This window comes from Petaurus breviceps, unplaced genomic scaffold (assembly GCF_028583685.1).
Source record: "Petaurus breviceps papuanus isolate PSGF00001 unplaced genomic scaffold, PetGlider_PUasm1.0 164, whole genome shotgun sequence".
Taxonomy (NCBI): Eukaryota; Metazoa; Chordata; class Mammalia; order Diprotodontia; family Petauridae; genus Petaurus; species Petaurus breviceps.
Window position 1 is genome coordinate 113,761 of NW_027185735.1, and position 17,845 is coordinate 131,605.

At 36.3% G+C, this 17,845-nt stretch overlaps 1 long non-coding RNA gene across 1 annotated transcript in view; it reads left to right on the plus strand.

The window, feature by feature from the left end:
• Positions 1–410: 410 nt before the first annotated feature.
• The window catches only part of LOC138156762 (uncharacterized), a 91,275-nt gene continuing 73,840 nt past the window's right edge, over positions 411–17,845 (plus strand). Inside the window, exon 1 of the long non-coding RNA XR_011167217.1 lies at positions 411–2,238. This is a non-coding gene — a long non-coding RNA (uncharacterized lncRNA). The remainder of the gene's footprint in view (positions 2,239–17,845) is intronic.

Below are 17,845 nucleotides of genomic sequence, written 5' to 3' on the forward strand. Positions count from 1 at the left end.
AAGAGAGGAATGAGAGAGCCTGGGTGAGCTGATTCATCCACCACAGGGGCAATTCCCAGACCTCTCCCACAGGATAGGGTATCTGTTGGAGGTGAGGAAGAGAAAGCTCAGGGCCTACAGCAGCAGCAGCTAATTCTGGGGCTACCAACCCACAGCCTAGATGTTTAAAAATCAGCTACCTGAATTTCCAGAAGCCAAGATGGCAGAGTAAAGCCTAGCTGTTCCACTCTCTCCCTAAGACCCTGGAAACCCAAGGAATATTGCCACTGGGTAAAATCCTCAAATAGTGCAACCCGAATCAGGCTTGGAAGTCCTAGATGAAGGGTGTGGGTGTGCCTGCACCGAGGCTAAGGTACAGTGTGAGAGCCATCCCAACAAGCCCCATCTTACCCGACCAACAGGAGATCCTGAAACCCCAGCAGTTGGAGCCAGCAAGCACTAACAACAGAACCCCAGGTGTGCCTTCACACCACCAGGGGAACCAGCAGATACCAGCACTTTGAGCCTCCAGCAGCTGAGCCTGCCTGAGTTACAGCCTAGGGGCTGAGAGGTAGAATCCTGAAGTAGCCAGACTATCTCACTCTCCCACAACTTTCACTGTGAGCTTCAGAAAAACCTTGAGGCAAGTAGCTCCTAGCATAAGAAGCATGGATCAAGGAAGTTTCTAAATCTATGTTATCTTGACTGTAGCTCCACAATATTTAAATTGTTCTTTTCTAGTTGCTTGCAATATTTTCTTCTTAATCTGTGAGCTTTTAAACTTAGCTACAATGTTTTTGTGAGTTTTCTTTTTAAGATCTCTTTCAGGTGGTGATCTATGGATTTTTTATTTTTTATTTTACCCTACAGTTCTAAAACTTCAGGGCAATTTTGCTTAATTATTTCTTGAAATATAGTGTCTAAACTCTTTTTTCTCATAACTTAGTAGTCCAATAATTTTTATGTTATTTCTCTTTGAAACTAAGCTAAAATCTTTGAAACAAAGCTAAAGCTTGTAGATTATGTTTAAAGTAAATTTAGAGAACTGTCACTGCATCCTTCCTCCAAATAAAGTTGACATCAGAGCAATGTGTTTAAAACTGCAAAAATTAGCTTTTGTCTTTTAAGACTCTTTGATCAGAGCTTTTGTATCATAGCCTTCAATACAAAAGCCATATTAGGATTTCAGTGATTTGTTTAAAATGTTATCTTATTATTATAAAAGTTGTTTGTGAAGGGTATGAGAGAAATACAGCTTTCTTGATTTGTAAATTATTAAGCATTAACTCCCTCCAGATTCTAAAAGTGAAGACAAGAAGGACAAAAAGGAGGTGAGTATGATTTTTAATTTGGAAAACTCTGTTAGGCAGTAAAGCTTTTTAACCAGTTAACAAGGTCTGGGAATAGACAGAATCCCCCTCTTGTGTTTCAACAGGAACATATGCCATTGCACATATAACCATGGTATGTGCAGTCTGGGATCTGACTAAATGTAAAGGAAAATGGGGGGAATATGAGTAATGCGTTTGAAAGGTTTAGAAAGAGAAATAAAAGCTTGAGCAAAAAATTGGGAGGTAGGGAAAAAAACTGCTTGGGGACAGATGTAGGTGGTCAGCAACAAGCTCATGTGTTCTAAACCCTCCCCATCCTGAGATAGTTGTTCTAGCTGCTCTTGTGCCAGCTTCATATAGTTTAAGCACGTTGAGAGGATGTGAGGAAGTTTGATTTTTTTTAAGTAGAAAGGTTGATAATGAAAATTTTGTAGCTTGATTTGAAAAGTTATAGAGTGTTAGAAAGAATTATGTCTACCTTCCTTTCAGGATAAATCTGTAGGAAGGCCTTATTAAATCTAAAACTCTGTAAATATTGTCTATAGTAAAGATACTGGTTATTATGATATGCAATTATTATATAAAATCTTAAAATGTTTCCTAGTACTGCTTAATTAATTATTATTTAGTTAACTTTATAAACTCTGGAGGTTTCTATGTTGGGAAAGTGACCACACCCAGACAGCACTAAATCAAATTCCTTAGTTCTCTTTGCCTGGGCCAAAAGCAGCAATACAGCTCAGAGTCTTGGGGTTTCAACCCAGACTATGTAGCAGGAAAAGATATTTTTTTAAATTTCACATTAAGAAATGTGTTACAATGCCAATGGTGATGAGATGAATGATTTTCTGTGTAAAGCAGAAAAAGGTGAAAGTAAAAATGAAGACAACTTGGAAACACATCCAACTAAATTAAGGTCACCTAATTGGTAAGTAATTGGCTTTGTTTCAAGTTTTAAATACATGACAATTGTTTATGGTATTGTTATATTTCTGAATTTTCTCATATTGTATAATTTGATAACTGTATGTTAGAAAAGCAATTTCTCTTACAATTAAATGTTCTTAGATTAGAATTATACTGTCATAAAGAAAAAAAAATAATGAATCAGGATGCTGTTAAGTCATTCTATCTGACCATGTATTGTAATATTCTGAAGTACTATAATTAAAAAAAAAAACATAAACTTCCTTGGGGCGGCTAGGTGGTGCAGTGAATAGAGCACTGGCCCTGGAGTCAAGAGGACCTGAGTTCAAATCTGGCCTCAGACACTTAATACAAAAACTAGCCATGTGACATTGGGCAAGTCACTTAACTCCAATTGCCCTCCAAAAAGTAAAAATAAAAACCATAAACTTCCAAGTTTTGTCTATATTTAAAAGGAAGTTTCAGCTAAAATTATTTGGCTATCAAATAAAATTTATGAGGTTGTTAACTTAGCTATTTGTACTTATTATTTAAATCATGTATTTACAAATAAATTTTTGTGAAAGAAAAATTGGTAATTACACAAAGAAAAGACCATGTAAAATCTCCTTTGTAATCCTTATCTACCCTGTGCAAGAGTTTTTCATTGTGGAATTCTAACTGAGTAAATGGAAATCTTTGCACCAAATAGGGAAGTGATTTTCAAATCTGTTTCATCTAAAGATATATTTGTTTGTGTGTGTGTGTGTGTGTGTGTGTGTTAATTTGTAGTTTTGTGAACTACCACTATCATCGTGAGATTCTAGAATATAATTGTTTCCTTAATCTGTAGTGATATATTTAAAGACAAAGGGAAGAAAAGATACTGAGTAAATATTTAGAGGTTTAGTAAATTTCTTGTGAAAAGACTAATTTAATTGGGTATGTTCTTGGCTTATTAAAGCTGAAGCTCCTCCTCATTATAAACACCTTTTTGACTAGAGAATCTAGGTAAGTAGGAATTTTGTGGTGATTAGGAATTTGGTTTGCTATAGTAACATCAGAATAAATTGCAAACTGTTTTGAAGAAAGGGAAATATTTTTATGAAGATGTGTTTTGCAAAATCTTTTGTGTGATTTTTAGAAGGCCTACTAAATTTTCATTTGCAAGCTAATTTATTGAGGTAATAATTTGATATGGATAACAATTACATCCAAACTAACTGTGAATTTTCAAGTTTCACTCTTAGATTTTGGTGCCCTTGGACTGGTCTTAAATGCGTGCTCTCAGAGTAACAGAGTTAGAGACAGCAGTTCAATGGAAACAGCATCAGAGATCTAAGGCTAGTGATTAACACTAAAGCATCTAAATTACTGTAATGAGTTGTAGGTGGAAAAGATCTTACTGTTTAGATCTCAATTCACTCCAAGGCCTAGCAAGTTTTAAAATTAGTTTTCTAACTTATCATATGTATATAATTCAAATCCTGAAGTATCCTGTTATTTCAGAATGAATATGGTTAGAGAAGGATAAATAAGTTTGAGAAATAGAAATGCAAGTCTATTAAGAGTAGTAAATTATTATAACTGTGGTGTTATCTTAATGGGACGTTTGAGTTTTCCTTATGTTTGTTATTTAATCTGGAATTAGAAGACATGAAAGAGTATATGCAACTGCTTCAAATTCAACTTAAAGGTGTTTCCAAAGGCAGCTAGGTGAATCATGGAATAAAGCACCAGCACTGGAGGCAGGAGGATCTGAGTTCAAATTTGACTTCAGACATGTGACACGATATAGCTATGTGACTTTGGGCAAGTCACTTGCACTTGCTTCCCCCCTCCAAAAAAAAAGATGGCCAGATGTAAAATGAACTACAAAAGCTCACTGAAGAAAATAATTGTTTCAAAATTAGATTAGAGCAAATAGAAGCCAATGACTTTGTGAGAAACCAAGTTATTATAGAACAGATCCAAAAGAATGAAAAATAGAAGGCAATGTAAAATAGCACATTGGAAAAAAAAAAAAAACACTGACCTGGAAAACAGATCCGGGAGAGAATAATTTAAAAATTTTTGGACTACCTCAAAGCCATGATCAAAAAAGAGCCCATACATCATCTTTCAAGAAATTCTCAATGAAAAGGGGATACTGCCTGATATTCTAGAACCAGAGGGTAAAATATAAATTGAAAGAATTCACCACTAACCTCTTGATAAATATCCCAAAAGAAATCTCCTAGGAATATTATAGTCAAATTCCAGAGTTCCCAAGTTTGTGAAAACCCAATCAGGATAACACAAGATCTAGCCGCTTCTGCATTATGGAATTGAAGGGCTTGGAATATGATATTCCAGAGGTCAAAGGAACTAGGATTAAAAGCAAGAATCACCTACCCAGCAATACTGAGCATAATGCTTAGGGGAAAATATGGTCATTCAATGAAATAGAGGACTTTCAACCATTCTTGATGAAAACACCAAAGCTGAGTTTGTCTTTGCAGGCAGACTCCCAAGTATTTCGTATTATATACAGTTCTTTTATTTGGAATTTATCTTTCTATGTGTTGCTAGTGAACTTTGTAGTTAATATTTAGAAATGCTGATGATTTTTGTGGTTTTATTTTGTCTCCTCTAACTTTGCTAAAGTTCTTAATTATTTCAACTAGGTTTTTAGTTGATTCTCTAGGATAGTCTAAGTATAGCATCATATTATCTACAAAAAATGATAAGTTTTGGTTCCTGGTTGCCTATTACAATTACTTCAATTTCTTTTTATTCTCTTATTGCTACAGCTAACCTTTATAGTACAGTATTGAATAATAATAGTGTTAATGGGCATGCTTACTGTACCCCAATCTTATTGGGAAGGCTTTAATTTATTCCCACTAGAGAAAATGATTGCTTGTGGTTTTAGATACGTACTACTTATTTTAACTTAAGTCCCATTTATTCCTAGACTCTCTAGGGGTTTTAATAGGGGTGGGGGCTGTATTTTGTCAAAAGCTTTTCTTGGTATCTATTGAGATAATCACTTGACTTATGTTGATTTTGTTACTGTTATGGTCAACTATCTGATGTTGATGAGTTGCTATAATTACCTTGATAGTATTTTATTTGAGATTTTTCATCAATATTAATTAGGGAAATCAGTCCATATTTTTTAATTGTTATTTTTACTCTTTCTAATTTAGGTTTGATGTTTTTGTCACAAAAGGAAGGAAGGAAGGAAGGAAGGAAGGAAGGAAGGAAGGAAGGAAGGAAGGAAGGAAGGAAGGAAGGAAGGAAGGAAGGAAAACTGCAAAACAGCAGATATAGTCCCCAATCTCAGACAGTATACCATGATAAGGTCAAAATGAACACATTATTTAGGGAAAAAAAAGACATAAACAAATTATTATAACAAGGAATAATTTACCTTTCAAATTCTATGGCTCATGAAAGATTTTAGGATCAGACCAGACATAAATAGCATTATGATATAAAAAACAGATAATTTTAACTATGTAAAAATAAAAGTTGCACACAAATAAAGACAAGGCAACTGGGAAGGAAAGCAGAAAGCTATGGGGGGAAAATTAGCAAATGTCTTCAATAAAGACCTCATTTCTCAAATATATAGACACAATTCAAATTTATATTACAAATCGGCATGACTTGTATTGATAAATGATTGAAAGATCTGAAGAGGCTGTTTTCAAATGAAAATATCAAAGCTATCTTTAGTCATATGAAAAAATTATCTAAATCAGTATTGATTAAAGAAATGCAAATTAAACAACTTTGAAGTGCCAGCACATATCTCTAACATCAGTGGATATAACAGAAAATTAAAGTGATACATATATTGGAGAAAATGTGGGGAAATTGGAAGACAAATGCACTGCCAATAGAGCTGTAAATTGATCCAACCATTCTGGAGAGCAATTTGAAGCTATGCCCAAAAGGCAATCAAACTTTGTGTAACCTTTGTTCCAGCAATACCACTACTATATCTATGTCCATAGAGATCATAAAAAATGGAGAAGGGTCTATATGTACAAAAAGATATATAGCAGCTCTTTTTGTGGTGACTAAGAATTAGGGCAGGAGTGGAGAAGCTAGGGCTTTGATGCCGTTTGTGTTTCAGTCCTTTGGCACAACCCAAACTTCACAGCGTGGATAGATAAGATAGATAAAATAGATAAGATAGATAGATTATAGATAGGAAGACAGATAGAAAGATAAATAGATGATAGATACATAGACAGATAGATAGGTAGACAGATAGATAGATGGAAAGATAGACATATAGATAAATAGATGATAAATAGATAGACAGATAGATAAATGGACGATAGATACATAGATAGCGAGACAGACAGATAGATAGAAAGACAGATAAATAGATGATAGATAGACTGACAGAAAGATAGACAGATAAATAGATGCTAGATAGATACATAGACAGACATACAGATAGATGGATAGATATATGATAGACAAACAGATAGAATTATAGACAGATAAATAAATGATAGATAGATAGATAGATAGATAGATAGATAGATAGATAGATAGATAGACAGATGGATGAATGGAATAGATTTTCTCTGTGAATTAGGAAGAAATTAGAGAACCTGAACTATATTTTAAGCTTCATACTTTACGTGTTATTCTAAGTGGTCTGTTTGTGCTCACTATTGTTGACTTTCCTGCCAAGTTAATCTCCACATGACCTATCTGAATGAGGAGGTTTATGTCTGGTCTCAGACTCCTTTTTCTCACTGTGTCTATTGCACAGTAATACAGGCCTGTGTCCTCAGCTTTAAGGGAATTCATTTGCAGGTGCAGCATGCTGTTGCTGTTGTCTCTGGAGATTTTGAATCGCCCTTTCACAAAGTCTGCATAGCCTGTGCTTCCTCCATCATTACTAATATATGAGAGCCACTCCAGCCCCTTCCCTGGAGCCTGGCGGACCCAATTCATGTAATAGCTGCTAAGGTCAAATCCAGAAGCTTTGCAGGAAAGGCTAAGAGATTCTCCAGGCTGTCTCACATCACCCCCAGACTCCTCCAGCTGAACATCACAATGGACACCTGCCAACAAAGAGTCATTAAAGAAAACAGTCACACAAATACATTATTTCAGAGTGTTTCTTAGGTCGAGAAACAAATAAAAGACAAAACTACCTTGTAAAATAGTCAGAATGAAAATTCCATTCAGTCCCAAACCCATTGTTCACACTGTACAGTGTCAGTCCTTAGGAGAGAAAGGCCACACAAAGGAAAACTCCTCTCCCAGAGCTGCAGACACAGGTTTTTGCTGGTTTTCATCCCTAGAGGGAGGAGCAGCATTTGCATGTCTTTCTCTGTTTAGTATGACTAAAAGCAACTGTGTCCCCCTGGGATAAGTCTCCTCCCTGAGCTCCACAGAGATGTTTACCTCAGAATTGTTCTAAAACCCTGACAACTCTTAGTGACACTGAGAATTTAATATCATTGATAAAGATTCAAGTGCCTGTCCTTCTCCATCACTCCAATCTACCTTCAACACCAAAAGAATGCTCATTAGGCTTTTCTATGCTTCTGTTATCTTTCCAGCTTCTCTCAAAGCCATTTGAAATTAGGAAGGTAACCCCAAGCTTTTATCGTGTTTTATCTTCTGTCGATAATGGATCTACCTTGGGGGAAGGGGGGTGCGCATTTCTGAGCTCACTCCTGACCCTCTGTTTGATTATAGGTCTATTTTTGTTCCTTCTCTTTGTAACTGGTTTTCTTGTGGATTATGCAGCCTCAATCCCATTCATGGTCCCTTATATCCAGAATATGCTCTGTTGGCAAGAGAGAAGACATTGTCAAATTTTCACTGTGAGCAGTATCCTTCATAAATCAGCAGACAGTGAAAATCAGGGCTTGGCTTTAATTGTGTGTGGGGATGTTGTTTATTTAGACTTAATAAAAGTATAAAGAAAATGCTAATAATGCAAATTAAACTTAAAACAGTTTTGTCCATTCATTTTTCTCCTCTGGAGAGCTAGGGTTAAAAAAAAAAAAACTTATCAACACATCCAAGCTCATATATCTCTCAGATGGGGGAATAGAGGCACAAATTGGGCTGAGCACAATAAGGCCTGCTAAACCTCCTGGATCCTCCAAAATGCCCCATGTTTGTTTCTCAGGACTCATTGTGTGCAGTGAAACAGTGACACAATATCCTCTGGAGTATCTGGGGAAAGGTGCAGCCTGAGGTTCAGGCTTCTCCTTCCCAGATCAGCCAAGTTGCTGCCACCTACTGTACACAGTGGCATCAGAAGAGAAAGCATTTTTTTCTGTCATGTCCATTTTGCATTAAATCTTTGAAAAGGGACAGGGACAAAGGAGAAAATAGAATAAACAAAGCCAATGTAACCAAGATGAGGAGGGAAGGAGAAAAATGGGAATGAATTTTTACAACCACAGCCTCTGAGAAAGGTCTCATTACTAAAACATAGAGAGGACTGAGTCAAATTCATAACAATACAAGTTATTTCCTGAAAGATAAATGGACAAAGGATATGAACAGGCAGTTTTCACAAGAAGAAATAAAAGATATTTATAATCATATGAACAAATGTTCTAAATCACTATTGATTGGAGAAATGCAAATCAAAACATCTGTGAGGTACCACATTTCACAGGTCAAATTGGCTAACACAGCAAAATAGGAAGATGATAAATGTTGGAGATGTGTGGAAACTGGAACACTAATGCATGTTGGTGGCATTGTGAGCTGATCCATCCATTCTGGAGAGCATTTTGGAACTATGCAAAAAGGCCAATCAAACTTTGCATATCCTTTGCTCCAGCAAATACCACTTCTTGGGCTGTATCCCAAAGAGATCATACAAGTGGGGAAAGAATGCAAATGTACAAATATATTGAAAGCAGCTCTTTTTGTGATGGCAAAGGATTAGAAATCAAGGGGATGTCCATCATTTGGGAAATGACTAAACAAGCTGTGGTATAAGAATGTAAGGGCATATTATTTGTGCTTTAAGAAAAGAGGAGCAGGAGTGGGGGTGAAGTCAAGATGGCAGAGTAGAAGCACGACCTCCCAGCAGCTCTTGTTTCCACCTTCCCAATCAATGTAAAAAGGGGACTCTGAAGAAACTTTGGAGCTGCAGAACCCATAAAATGACACATGGAAGCTAACCTCTCTCTGAGGATAGCCCAGCAGGACAGCAGGAATCCACCAGTGAAGTGCTCTGGGAGCCAAGCCCAGCCCCACCCCAAGGCTTTAGCCCCAGGACAGGCCTGACCAGCCACTGGCCAGAGGGACTCCAGATCACCAGGAGCTGTGGCCGTTTCCAGAATTATCAACACATAGATGTGAAGGACAAAGTGAGAGGTCAGTGCAGTTTGGATTTGGGGACCCACTAAATACGAGTGTGTCAGCTTTTGCCCCTAGGGTGAGAAGCCACCTAGATGCCCAGCACAGCCAGCCAGCACCACGTGGCAACTTCAGCTCCTGGCCTGCACAGTAAAGGGGTACCATGCAATCAGTATAAGGGTTAATTGCTCCTGCTTTAACCTGCTTGGATATGGATTGCACTCTAAGGTAGAGATCCTGGGCTGTGTGACCAGCTTGAAAGAGTGTGTGGAGGCTCCAGAGAGGGCCCCCATCTAATACCTCCAGCAGCTGAGAAAACACCAGTGTTTGGGACAAAAGCTCCCCTGTCTGATGGCAGAGTCCTACAGTGGCAAAAAGACCAAGGGTCAAGTGACTGTGGGGCAACATGACCAGGCAAAGGAAGCAAAGCGTACAGAAGATTCCAATATTAGACTCCTATTTTGGGGACAAAAAGGAGCAAAGCATGGAACAGGAGGGAGACAGTGAAGTGAGAACTCCTGCACCAAAAACTTCAAAGCAAAATACGAGCTGGTTACAGTCCATAGAGGACCTTAATAAGCAGATAAGGGAAGTGGAGGAAAAAGTGGGAAGAGAAATGAGAATGATGCAAGAAAATTACAAAATGAGAGTCAACAGCCTGACTTAGGAAAATTACACCTTAAAAAATAGACTAATTCAAATGGCAAAAGCGGCTCAAAAAGGCAATGGGGAGAGGAATGCCTTAAAAAGCCAAATTTGCCAGAGGGAAAAAGAATGTCAAAAGCTCACTGAGGAGAATCATTCCTTCAGAATTAGACTGGAGGAAATGGAAGCTAATGACTTTATGAGAAATCAAGATGCTGTTAAACAGATCCAAACCAATGAAAGAATAGAAGGTAATGTGAAATATCTCATGGGAAAAACCGCTGACCTGGAAAATAGATCTAGGAGAGATAATTTAAAAATTATTGGAATACCTGAAAGCCATGATCAAAGTAAGAACCTAGAAATCATCCTCCAGGAAGTTCTCAAAGAAAACTGCCCTGATGTTTTAAAACCAGAGGGTAAAATAAAGGTTGAAAGAATCCACCAATCACCTCCTGAAGAATATCCCAAAAAGAAAACTCATAGGAACATTATAGCCAGATTCTGGAATTCCCAGATTAAGGAAAGAATATTACCATCAACCAGGAAGAAAGAATTTTAATAATGTGGAAATGAAATCATGATAACCCAGGATCTGTCAGCTTCTACACTGAGGGATCAAAGGGCTTGGAATATGGTATTCCAGAGGTCAACGGAGGTGGGATTAAAACCAAGAATCACCTACCCAGCAAAACTGAGTATCATTTTTCAGGGGAAAATATGGTCATTCAGTGGAATAGAGCACTATCAAGCATTCTTGATGAAAAAAACAGAGTTGAACAGAAAAATTGACATTCGGATACAAGAAGCAAGAGAAGCATGAGAAGGTAAATAGAGAAAAGAAATCATAAGGAACTTGTCGAAGTTGAACTATTAACATTCCTGTATGGAAAAACAATAATTGTAACTGATTAAAATGTCAGTATGAAAATAGTTGAAGGGAATAGAAATATATACGTGTGTACATATGAGGGTATATGGGCATAAGAATAAATATGTGAATGTGTGTATATATGTTTACAGGTATAAATAGAGGGCACAGAACCAATTTAACAGGAAAGGATGATACTTAAAAGGTGAAATTAAGAGGTGAGAGAGGAATATAATGAGAGGAGATGGGGAGAGAGAGAATGGGGTAAACTATATCATAAAGAAGAGGCAAGGGAAAATGGTTACAATGGAGGGGAAGAATAGGAAGGCAAAAGGGAATGGGTCAACCTTATTCTCATTGAAATTGGCTTGGAGAGGGGATGAAATACACACTAAATAGGGTATCTCACCCTATAGGAGAGTAGGGGGTAAGGGAATCAGAGGAGGGGACGATGGAAGGGAGGGCAGGCTGGCTGGCAGGGAAGTTGGAAGCATCCACTTTTGAAAAGGGATGGGATCAAAGTAGAGAATAAAACAAGTGGGAGGTGGGATAGGAGGGAGGGAAATATAGTCAGTCTTTTACAATATATCTACTATGTTATTGTTTTGCATTAGCCACACATGTACAACCTCTACTGAACTTCTTATCTTCCCAGTAAGGGTGGGTGAAAAGGGAGGAAGGGAATGAATTTGGAATTCTAAGTTTTAAAATCAAATGTTTAAATATATATACATACATACATATATATGTATACTATTATTAATACTCTTTTACATGTAATTGGGAAATAAGATATGCAGTCACTGGGGCAGAGAGATCCACCATGCCCTACTGGAAAAGTAGAAAGGGGTATGAGAGAAAATATGGGAGAGAGCAGATTGGAGAAGGGGATATCCTATGGGACTGCTATTTTAGGGCGATGGGTAGGGGAAAAAAGGGGAGAAAATTTGTAACTCAAAAACTGGCGGAAATGAATGATGTAATTAAGAAGTTAATAAAGCATTTGAAAAATGAAAAAAAAAAAGAAATGAGGAGCAGACAGACTTAATAATAACCTGGAGAGACTTATATAAAACTGATGCTATGTGAGGGGAGCAGAACTGTGAGAAGATTGTACACAATACATCATATCTGTGATGACTTACTTTGATAGACTAGGCTCCTCTCAGAAATGCAAGGCTATAAGACAACCCCAAAAGAATCATGATAGAAAGGGCTATCCACATCCAGAGAAAGGCTTATGGAGTCTGAATGCAGATTGAAGCAATCAACTTGTTCTCTCTCTTTTTACTTTTGTTTTGTTCCTTCTTTCTCATTGTACATTCCATTGGTTCTAATCCTTCTTTAAAACTTGACTAATGTTTAATGTGAAGATATTTGTACATCCTATATTGGAACGCATGCAGCCATAGAGGAATAAATAGAAGGGGGAAAGGAATAGAGGGGGAGAAAATTTGGAACTCAAAAGCTTGTGGAACTGAATGTTATAAGCTAAAAGTAAATTAATTCATTATTTTTGAAAAGAAAAGTTATTCCACAAAAAGAGAAATTTTTAGAAAAGATTCTTAGGTGTTCTTTACTTTTTGCAAAATAGATCTTAGTATAGTATTATACTTAAAGTTTATTCCTCCAGTAACTAGTTCACATGGTGAAAATTATCTGAAATTTTGTGAGATCTTAGCAATAGAGTTATAAAAAGAATATCAAATCAGGAACCTATTCTTCACTTGGAGCTTCAGAGCACAGGCCAGGAAAGGAGGGAGATTTAGACCATACTCCCTTTGAAGAAATGAAAACTTAAAAACTCCCAGGTCTAGCCTTGGAAACATCAGAATTAAATACCTCAAGCTAAGGACAGAGCATTTTCCATCCCAGAATGGACCTCAACTTTAAAATCATGTTAAAGGTCAAGAAATAGAATGGCAAAATGTGCAAATAATAGCAAAAAAAAAAGAACGTGATCATAGAAAGTTCCTATAATGACAGAAAGGTCAAAGCACAAACTTAGAAGACAGGTAAATCAAAACAGCAAATGAGAATGGGTTTCCAGTCCAAAGAGAATCCCTGAAAGAGATCAAAAATGAGTTTAACAATCAATTAAGAGATGTAGGGGGTAAATTGAGAAAAGAAGTAAGAGTGATGCAGGAAAATTATGAAGAGGATTAACTTTTTGGTAAAAGAAATGGGGAAAAAATACTGGGAAAAAATAACATTAAAAACCTGAATATGAAAAAAGGCACAAAAATCTACTAAAGAAAACTCCTTAAGAAGCAGATTAGTCATATATGTGTGTATACATAGATATATACATGTATGTATATGTATATGTAGTCATTGAAAATAATAACTTTTTAAAAGAAGACTAGGCCAAATGGAAAAATTGTACAAAAATTTCCTGAAGAAAGTAGGTCCTTAAAAAAAATTGAATTGGTGAAATAGAAGAGGCAGTACAAAAGCTCAGTGAACAAAATAATTCCAAAAAAATAGATCTCAGCAAGTGGAAGTTAATGACACCATGAGACATCAAGAAACAATAAAACTAAATCAAAAGAATAAAAAAATAGAAAAAACTCCAACTATCTCATCTGAAAAACAACTAACTTTTAAAATGGATGGAGGAAAGAAATTTTAAATATATTGAACTACCAGAAGACCATGATCAAAAGAAGAGACTAGACATGACATTAATAGAAATTTTCAAGGAAAACTGCCTTGATATACTAGAACCAGAAGTAAAATAGAAATTGAAAGAATTCACCAATCACCTCCTAAAAATTGTCGCAAATGATAATTCCAAAAATTGTTACCCTCAAATTCCAAAAGTTCCAGGTCAAGGAAAAAATAAAGAAGGAGCCAGAGCAAAGGAATTCAAAGATTGTGAAGCCCTGGGTAGGATCATGTAAGATTTATCAATTTCTACATTAAAAGATCTGAGTGTCTGGGATATGATATTCCAGAGGGCAAATGATCTGGGATTACAATGAAGAGCTACCTGTACAGCATAACTTCAGAGTTCGAATGGATATTTAATGAAGCAGAAGACTTTCAAGCATTTCTGATCAAAAGACCAGAGCTGAATAAAAAAAAAAAATTGACCTTCAAATACAAGAATCAAAAGAAGCTTAGAAAGTAAATGTGAAACAAAGATCCTAAGGGATTCAATAAGGTTAAAGTGTCTACATTCCTACATGGGAAAGTGTTACTTGTTACTCTGAACTTTCTCATTATAGATGAAGGGAAATAACTGTGAAAAACATGAAGTCTGTGTTTAATCAAGGCCTCCTTTTTCAAATATGCTGTTAACTGAGGCAAAATTTATGAGAATGCAAGTTGTTCCCCAATTGGTAAAAAGTCAAAGATATGAACAGGCTGTTTGTAAATAAAATATCAATAGTAATATGAAAAAAATGCTCTCAATCACTATTGATTGGAGAAATGTAAATTAAACCTATTCTGAAGTACCACCTCATACCTATCAGAATGTGTAATAATATGAAGAAGGAAAATGAGTAATATCGGAGGGAGTGTGGGTAAATTGGAACACTAGAGCACTTTTAGTAGAGTTTTGAACTGATTCAAATATTATGGAGAGAAATTTGTTCCAGGTTTTTCTGAAAACATGTTCCTCGTCATTTCTCATTGCACAATAGCATTCCATCAAAATCATATGTCACAGCTTGTTCAATCCTTCTGTAGTTGATGGGTATCACCTCAATTTCCAATCCTTTTCTGCTACAAAAAGAGCTGATATAAATATTTCTGTACATATACAGCCTTTTTTAATTTGATTTTTGTTAATCCATTTGGGATACAAACTTATTAGTGGTATTAGTGAATGAAAGAATATGCTCAGCTTAATAATGTTTTGGGAATAGAAGATTGTGTCACCAAAGCAAAATGAGCAACTACTAAGAATATGTAGATATATTTTAAGGATCGAATACCACAGTACCTGTAGTGCTCTATTTATTCAAAGCTAAGCCTTGAGTGAGTCAAGAAACTAAAGCATTCACAATTCATAACAACATAACTATTTATTGCCAGGGTGGCCACATGGCCTTAAACAGAACCAAAAGTAACTTACCCTTTTCCCCCAACAAGTATGGCCACAAGGTTAAAACAAAACATAACATTCAGTATATAACATAACATATATAATAAAAGCATCCAAGGCCAGGGTCTTCCTGAACACCTACATCCTCAGGGGCAGCTTCAAACAAAACACACTCCACCCCTAAGTCACAGAAGGTCACAACCCTCTCACTCAAAATAATGCGTCCAAGTCCTGAAAGTTCTCTTGGAGAGTGTCCTTCTTTCCATGATGCTGTTGTAGGCTCCCTCCTGACACTCTCAGGTGCACCCATGCTCTAGTGAACCAAAGAATCTACAGCCTAACACTGCTCCACTCTGACTTATAAATCCTGAGAGGTGACTGGATGAAAAAGCCAACAGGTGACCCCCAGGGCCTATGGCACTTCCCCCCATCCCACCATAGACAGCTCCAACCCTCTGGGTCCCAACCCATAACAGGGGAATGTAACAGGAAAGCACACTCACTGCTCCTGTCTTCCTGCAAAGTTTTCATCTTGTACCTGGTAGCGACCCAACCTAGCCTACTCTCTGCTCCTGCTGCTCTTCACTTGGCTTCTACCAGGTTGGGGCTGCCAGTTCCACAGTCACTGAACTCCAAGAAATATCAACAAAATCCCATGCTGCTTATGCTTACAAACGAATTGTTGCAAAGTGGAGTAAGCAGAACTGGGACAAGCATCCACAGACCGCAATATTGGGTGATGATAAACTGTGAATGACTTAGCCATTCTCAGCAATAAGATGATCAAAGACAATTGCCAAGCACATATCATGAAAAATATTATTCACCTCCAGGAAAAAAACTAAAGGAATCTGAACACAGATCAAAGTATATGTTTTTTTTAAACTTTTTATTCCATCTTTTTTGGTCAATGTTATTTTTTCTCACAACATTACTAACAAAGAAATGTGATTTGCATAATTGCTTGCCTTCTTATTGAGGGGTGAATGAAAGGAGGGAGGGAATTTGGAAGACAGAAGTTTAAAAACTGAATGTAAAATTTGTTTTTACATGAAAATTGAATGAAATATTAAAATAAAAAAATCAGGGGCGGCTAGGTGTCACAGTGAATAGAGCACCAGCCCTGGAGTCAGGAGGACCTGAGTTCAAATCCATCCTCAGACACTTTACACAAAACTAGCCATGTGACCTTGGGCAAGTCATTTAACCCCAATTGCCCTACCTTACCCCCTCAAAAAAAATTTTTTTAATTCAAATTATTGAGAATTTTACACCAAATAATTTAAAATACCATAGAAGGCAGAACTTGGAAAACATTTTCAATTATCTATATGTGTGTGACTGTTTCTGTTTATGTGTGCGCATATATATATATATACACATATATATATATGAATATATATGTATATATTCATCTGATCTTGTTGGTTTCTAAAAACTACTCCAATTAATTTTATGCTTTAACTCTAATTCTGATTACCCACCAAGAAGATTAGGGACTGATAATCATTTAATCCATAGATCAAAATATAGGTAACAACAGTCTTTCTGAATGAATAACCACTACAACATAATATGAAAAGATACTAATTTTGCTCCAATTGGAAAAAAAAACCTGTGGTTTAGGATATGCAAATACACTAAGTAATTATATCAGCAAGCACCCCAGCATCCCCAGGATGGCTGCCAACACAGGTTCTTAGGTCTGTTTTTCTAAAGGAAAGCAACTCAAAATGGGTTAACAAGCTTACTTTAATCCATCAAACATATATCGTTTACCTAGTTCGGGGGGAAAAGGTCAGCACCCCGAACTTTAGAATATACAGAGCTTACAAGCATAAGTTACAAGAACATTTCAGCAGACAGGCTTCCAAATTGTCCAACCATTTCATACATCCATACCAAATCACAGTTACCACAGAGGGAAGCATCAACATCTGGGTTTTCAAGGCCAGGAGGCTCTCAACAATGGCTGCCCAGAGTCTCATCTGGTCAAATCACACAACACTTCTCAAAGTGATCCCCAAAGCAAAGCCTCACATCAAGGTTTTATATAGCCTTCTCCTGGCTTAGAGAATGTAAAAACCCTCTTGACCCACTGGCCAATCACAAAGTATCTCCCGAAAAACAAGTCTCCCACCACAAGCTCCAGGTGCACTTAACCTAGAGGCAGGGAAGATCTTTAAAAATTTACATTCCCTTTACAGTAACTCATTCCAAATGGTGAGAATAGTGTTGAACAAATAAGTGTCCAATAAACATGTCTATACTTGGCACATGCTCCACACAAATGTTTATCTCAAATTAAATAATTAATATAAATAAATAATAAAACTAAGCAAAATTGTATTTCCTTCTGAGTTAGAACAGGTTAGTCCAAAGTTTCTTTCCTTTAAGATAACTTATTGAACTAATTCCTTAGAAACTCTAGTACTAGATAATAGAAAAGTAAACCAAAAACCATTAAGCAATAATGGTAAAAGAACTTCCATTCCAAATAATCACAAAATGCATAGAATATCTTGGAATCAATCTACTAAAGCACACAAAGGACACACATAGAGTCAAAATACAAAATACTTCTTAAAGAAATAAATAACAATGTAAATAGATGGAAGACTATTAAGTGCTCATGAATATGCCCTATTAATATAATAAAAATAGCTATATATATATATATATATATATATATATATATATATATATATATAT